The following is a 7160-nucleotide window of genomic DNA, read 5'->3' as shown; positions in this document are numbered from 1 at the left end:
AGCCAGGAAAGGTGGGAGAAGCAGCTTGTGGGGGAAGAGATGGCTAGAGCCAAGTATTTCCTGTTCTTCCCTGTCTGCAGATGCAGAGGCTCAGGAATGTCCTCAGACCTGGTTAGGGNAATAAGTGGCTGAGTCCAGTCCCCTGCCCCATACCCAGCAGTGCTCCAGGCAATTTGGGAAGGGCTGTGCACAGCTGCAGAGAGTATCCTTGGACCTCCATGCCAAGAAGAGGACAGGCCTGTGTGCAAATTGGTTCAAAAAGATCTGTTCATTTTATCTGTTCACCTGACTTAGGTAGAATCGGGTAGAGATGGGGAGTGCGCAGGAGGCCAACTTTGAAGTCTCTCTTTTTTAAGCCTGGACAAAACTTTACTGTCCAGGGCCTTCCTGGGAGCTCACTGGCCCAATCCTGTCCCATTTAGGCCTCAGGTGACATCACATGAGTCCTGTGTGTAAAAGGGATTGGATACCTGGAGAGTGGGTGAGTGGGGCTCCCTTTCTGTGTGCTGGTGATGAGCTAACTCTACAAGATACAACCATGCCTCCCCCACCCTACCAAGGAATTCCACTACCAGGAAACAGGAGAGAGCCTCCCTTCCCTTTTTAATTTCCCAGCTTGGCCAGGCAACAGGTGTGCTAATGGAGCTACCTCCTTCCAGAACCCTCTGCCTTTCTGGTCTTTCCAGACCTACTGTCCTACTGTTTATCTGACCTCCTGCTTCCACCCATCCTCCAAGTGTCTCCTGTCTCTGACCTTCTTCCTCAGTCTTTGGTATTCCTACAGCCGCCTCCGTGGACCTTCAGCACCTTATCTTCTCACAGTCCTTACAGTGTCTCACAGCTCTGTACCCGCTTGCTCCTCACTCACTCAGCCTGTGGTCTCCTGCCAGACTTCCCCTTTTCTCCTCTTCTCTCCTAGTCTCTGGCATTCCTCTTCTGCTTCTTATCTCAGCTGTCTCCCACGTGCCTCCTTCTCATCTTCCCGTTCCCAGGACTTTTATCTTTCTCTAGCCTCTCATCTGCTCCTTGAGCATGGCATACAGCAACCTTCAGCCTTCTCTGAGCCTTGTACTCTTTACTGTGGCATCCTCCTCAGATGCTTACTCCTTCCCAGCTTCCAACTTGCCCACCTGCTCAGCCTGTTACCATCATTCCTAACCTCCTGCTTTCTTGAAACCTTCTCCATGGCTTCTACCCTCCTCCAGGAGATCCCTTTCCTTTTTTTGTAGCTTGTCACCATCACCCTAAGCCAGCTGTTCTCACCTTTCCATGCTCTCCATGAGCCTCTCAGCACTTCCTGACATTCAGCCTTTCCTTCCCAGACTCCTGCCTTGTCTCCAGGCTTATGTCGTCCTCTAGTGGTATCCTAGGAGCCTCTGAATCTCCAGTCTTCCTCTTGAAGCATGTATCACTGCAGTTCTGGGATGGCAAGGGTAAGAGGAGCAAGTGCCTTTAAAGTGGCTGTAAAAGTCTCCCTCTACCCCACAAAAAGCCAAAGTCCTTAACACAGCTCAAATTACCAGAAAGCTGTGGCAGAAGAAAACAGAAGTGGACCTCAAGTGGAATGTACTTGGGCTAAATATGAATATTTTGCTATATCTGTGTTTGTATCTGTGTGTGGCAGCATAAAGACAATCCTCTGTGGTTCTACAGTTTAAGTTTTGGGGTTGTTAAAAAAAGAAAAAAACTTATGCGCTGACATCCAGAGTTTGCTAAGGGATTTTAGATAGTCACAATAAAATTGGAATTGTCGTTTTCTTCCTTTTTTTTTTTTCATTATATTATTCGATTTATTTATTTTCTTGATCCTTTTATTTATCTGTTTATGTGTGCACATGCATTTGTGAGCACATGTCCAAGTCTGAGGACAATTTGTCAGGAATCAGTTCTCTCCATCTACTATGTGGTTCCTGGGGATCAAACTTATGTTACCTGGCTTGGCAGCAAGTGCCTTTAACTTGATGAGCCACCTTGTCAGCCCAGAAATGGTCCCTTCCTTAAAATTAGAAATGTAGGAGGTGATTTGATACCTCCGTATGAGAAGGATTTCTTCCGGGCATTTCAGCAAGTTGAGTATGTGCATATGGGATGGGTGGTCACATGTCTCTTGATCAGTGTAACTGTGATGCAGAAGAGTGACCTCCAAGGCTCTACACACATCTTGGTATCAAAAGAGGAAACAAGTAGCAGGCCCTTAAATCCTGTTGCATCTGGTATAAAAATCTCAGCCCCCTGATTGTTAAGAATGTTTCTGACATTCCAGTACCTTCCCTTTCCTGCCAAAATAAAGGAGGCAAGTCGGGGTCACATTGTTCTCAGCATCATCTGCTCCTTCAATTCACCACATACTTCTGTGTATGATTTCCAGGTTACTGCAGTGACGTTTCCCCTGCATAGCTTGGCATTGTTCATACAGTGTTGTTTAATAACTATGTACTAGAGGGTCAGTATCAGGGAAGACGATAGTCTACTTCACCTTCCTAAAAATGACGGCTTTCTGGTCATTAAAACATCACACACTGTACTGCCTGCACATACCAATTACATAGGTGAACACATGTCTCTCTTTTTCTGTGGGATTTCAGGCAAACCTTGAATACATGTGCCATCACATCTGTCCTTGTTACATTGTCCAGGGGAACCCAGGCTGCTAGGCCTTACTCCATACCCAAGGGGTTCCTCAGTCCATAAAATTTAAGGATACTCTGGTATGGAGCCAGGGAGTCCCACAGGGAAGCCATATGGTCCTGAATCAGCCATGCCTGGGCCAGTCTGCTGACAGAGAAAATAAAGCAGCAAAAGATATATCTGAATATTTGAGTCCAGGCTCTCACTTTCTTTGGTTCTCCTGTAGAAAATGGCAGTTTATATCCTATGCCCATCATCTTCTAGAATGAGGAATGCGTTGCTTATTCAGCTACCTCTCCTTATGGTGTTTGCCTCAACTAGAAAGAACACAGAGACCATTGATTGCTGAGACTTTGGGAAGAGGGGTCACTGCTAGTATGTCTTCCCATCTCAGGGAAGAGTACATGAATGAATGAAAGTCTGGATAGACAAGTGACCAAAAGAACTGGGCTTTGCATTTTTCACAATAACAAGAATGAGGTGGGAAAACAAAGGATGTGGAAGTTGCTTATATTTGAGTGGTCCAGGATGCCCACTCCTTGTACTCTCTACCAGTTGTCTTGAGGTAAATAAGAAGAAAAGGAGAACTTATGAAAAAGCATTTCACATTCATGAAATGAACAGGTTGCTATCCTCTGCCCCCGCCCCCTTTATATGAAGAGAAAGCCTAGGAACATGATATCCTCATGTCTCTCACTTTGGGTAGATAGGATAATGAATGTGCAATGTGACTCTCCTCTCTCTGCTATGGCTCTCTGGATCTTCTAGCTGACATAACCAAAGGTTCAGAAATAGATCCCACTCCTCAATACGTCTAGCTGTGCTGGATTGTATGGTAGCCAGTAGCATCCTACTTAACATTTAATGGGTCTTCTTTAAAGTAAAATGTAGTTAAGATTACTGAAAATTACATCAGATCCAAATTAAGTTTCTCCAGGACATGGGCTCCTTCTGAGGTACTCATGATCTACCTGTGGCTAGTGGCTCGTTCATCAGAACAAATTTGAATTTTGGTCACCATATTAACAGTGAGTAATTCTAAGCAGAGGCACAGATGTCTGGTGACAGCATGATTTCTATTGATGCAGCCCACCCCACCATGCATATGCTCAATCAACTATTAGAATATAACACACTATCACTTGTCCCTTTATATCCCTTCTAGATTCCAGTTGACTCAAAGGTGACACACTTCTGTTAAGTGACACTGGTTTCAAGGGGCACAGTTGCAGTCTGCTGTTTGGTTTCCCCTCTTATGTAAAGCAACTCTGCCCGGGTGCACACTTAACTCGTTGGCCTGTTCATCTCAAACTCCCAGTCTCAAGTGATCCTTCTGCCTTAACTTGCAGGGTGTCAGAACTACAGGAATGTACCTGTACACCCAGCTCACCACTACTTGGCAAGGTTAAAACTATCATGAGCTACTGAGACAGAATGGTCTTATAGGCCATAGGGCAGTGCAGTGAGGTGAGGCCCATCTGCTTAGTCATACTGGAACTGCCTAAAGCGCTGGCGGGAGGCTTCACAGGCCGTGCCATACTCTCAAGGCTGAGGATCCTGGCAGCACAGAGAGGGGTCCTGTGGGGCAGAGTTGCTGGGTGCAGCCATTGTGCCTGCTGGCTGGATCTTGGGCCTGAGGGCTCAGGCCTCAGCTCTTTCATTGGGCCTTCAACAGGGACACCACCTGCAGCAGAAAAGAGGCCACTGTGGAAAAGGAGACACGGGAGTGTTTGGAGGGGCTCTAACAGTCCTGAGCATGGCAAACATCGCTTACAGGTTTGGCCCTTTGATCCCTCTTCTTCTCCCTTGCTAAAAACTGCTACATTCCTAAAGCTAGTCCCCAAGGTCCATGCCCTTAATTGGTCACTGACTTGTTCCTGAGGCAAAACATCAAGATCCAACAATGAAAATTCATTATTTAGCTAACATAATCCAATCAGGATTTACCAACTCACTCTAGCACAGACTTCCCATTCTCCCTTTAAAATCCCAGTCCTACACAGTCACCCTCTCTTGCTCTCTCTTGCCTCCCTTGCTTTTCTTGCTTGTGCATGCATGCTGCTTCTGATGCCTTTGCAGAGTCCCACCCCACGCTTGCACTTCCGGGGTGATAAATGGCATTTGTGCTGAGAGTTTGGTGTCTGGGAATGTCCTGTACCAATTCTGAGGGTCAACCCTCCCTTTCAGTGGTGACTAGAGGGCCTTGTCGCTGTCCTTCAGACAAAGGGTACTCTTCTCATAAAGATAGACATGCAGGCGGAACTTTGTACCCCACTGGCAAAAGTGTTACAAAGTGTCCAGCCCATAGATAGACTCCCTGGACCTATCCTTTCCATAAGTTAGCCGCTGGCTCACCACTGACTCCTGTGGCTACTGAAGTGGGTATTAGTGGAAACCGAAGCTCCTTTTCCTAGCTACATTTGCCCTGCTCTGTGGGCACTAGTGAATAGCACTACCTGCACAGCTTGAGTGTTCCCATGGACCAAAGGCCAGGACTCCCTTCTCAAGAGGTTCAGGCCTCTAGTCTCACTCCTGGTAAAAATAACATTAATCTTGTGTTTTGAAATTCAGAGACACCCCAGAAGGATGGGAGAAAATATCTACAGTCCCCCTGAATAACCCTCAACAATTTCTCTAGTCTCAATAGTCCCCCTTAACAGCCATCAATCTGAGAGACCCATGCTGGAGCCATGCTCTGTAAAGGCAGCCAATCCTCACTCTTCACTCTTGTCATCAGAGGCTGCTTGTGAGCTAGTGACCCCACGCCCTGCTCTAGTGCCTATTCTTGCAGTAGCTTTCTGTCTTAGTTTGGTCAGTGTTAGTGAGATGCACCTTGTAGCCAATGCAACTTTAGGAGGAAAGAATTTATTCCATCATGTAGCTTGTAGTCCATCATCAAGGAAAGCCAAGGTAGGAGTCAGTAGTGGAGTTTCAAGCAGAAACCACAATGAACTGCTGCTTAACAAAATGCTGCAAGCTGTACATGTAAGCCAAACAAGCCCTTTCCTCCCCAAGTTGCTTTCTGTCACTGTTGTACCCAGAAACAGAAGGAGACTAGAACAGATGGCCATCCATACTTACAAGAATGCTTTTTGAGTTACAGAAACATTCGAAGTCTAGCTGACATCTAACATGCATAGCTGGCTCTCATAGTGGCCATGGCCTGCAGTTTAAAGTTGCAGTCAGTTGATTCCATAGTGGCCATGGCCTGCAGTTTAAAACTTGCAGCCAGTTGATCCCATTTCTTTAAACCTCTCATTTTTACAAACACTTTTTGGGTCTAGAGAGATGGCTCAGTGGTTATGAGCACTTGTTGGTCATTCAGAAGACCTGGTTTTGATTACTGGAACCCATGCAGTGGCTCACAACCTCATATAACTCCAGTTTCAGGGGCTACAATTCCCTCTGCTGGCCTCCATATGTACCAGGCAAAATTCAAATAGACTTAAAATCAAAACAATTATTTAAAAAAAATCCTTCACTGTCTTGAAGGTGCATGGCAGACTTTGAAAAGGAGTTCTGTATTTTCTAGTTCAGTTGGCTTTTCAAATAAAGTTGCCTTCCTTACCACAGCACCTTGGCATGGTTGGTATATCATATGTCCAACAGCTGAACTTGAGTCCAATAACAACCATTTATCGTGTGGCATTGTCTGAATTGGTTCATTGCTTCCTTCTCATTAGTACCACTGTCCAACTTCTAACCTCTGGTGAGGGTTAATCTGGAGGACATGTAGGATGGCATCTAGCACCTAGCAGAACTTAATTACTGTCCTTTATTCAGGGCACATTACTCATGGCCTCCACTGTTGCAGTAGATTTTTCTACTAAGAAAGCTACTTGGGGGCTATACTGGTTACTTTTTATTGTTAACTTAACACAAACTAGAGTCACATGGCAAGAGGCCACCTCAGGTGATGGATTGCCTAGATGAGATTGCCCTGTGTATGACTGCGGGGCATTGTCTTGATTGCTGTTTAATGTAGTAGGGTCCAGACCACTATGGGCAGTACCATCACCTAGGCAGATGGACCTGAAATCTATTTTTTAAAAGCTAATTGAATGGGAGTGAGAGCTAGAGCAAGAGAGGACTGGACCGGAATTCAAGGCAAGATCCCGAAGGCAGGACCAATGGAGGAATGCTCCTTGCTGGCTCATTCACAAACATCCTTAAATAGCCCAGGCACACATGGATATCCTACACATGGATAGACTAGGACCTCCAGCATCAATTAATAATTAAGATAATCCTCAAAAACATGCCCACAGGAAAATCTGATGAAGGATAGTCCTCAACTGAGACTCCTTTTTAGATGACTCTAGGTTGTACCAAGTTGGCAGTTAATGTTAACTTGGACACCAACTCACCATCTCAAGCATTACATTAACACATCATATCCTTGCTACTGCCTATGGGCAAGAAGACAAGATGCTTAAAGACCACTATGTCCTATGGAATTACCAGTAAGCTCTCAATTGTTACCATGTCTCTACCTGCTTCTTCTTCTCCTTATTATTATTATTATTATTATT

This window comes from Mus pahari, chromosome X, assembly GCF_900095145.1.
Source record: "Mus pahari chromosome X, PAHARI_EIJ_v1.1, whole genome shotgun sequence".
NCBI lineage: Eukaryota > Metazoa > Chordata > Mammalia > Rodentia > Muridae > Mus > Mus pahari.
Note: the sequence above shows the minus strand (reverse complement) of the source record.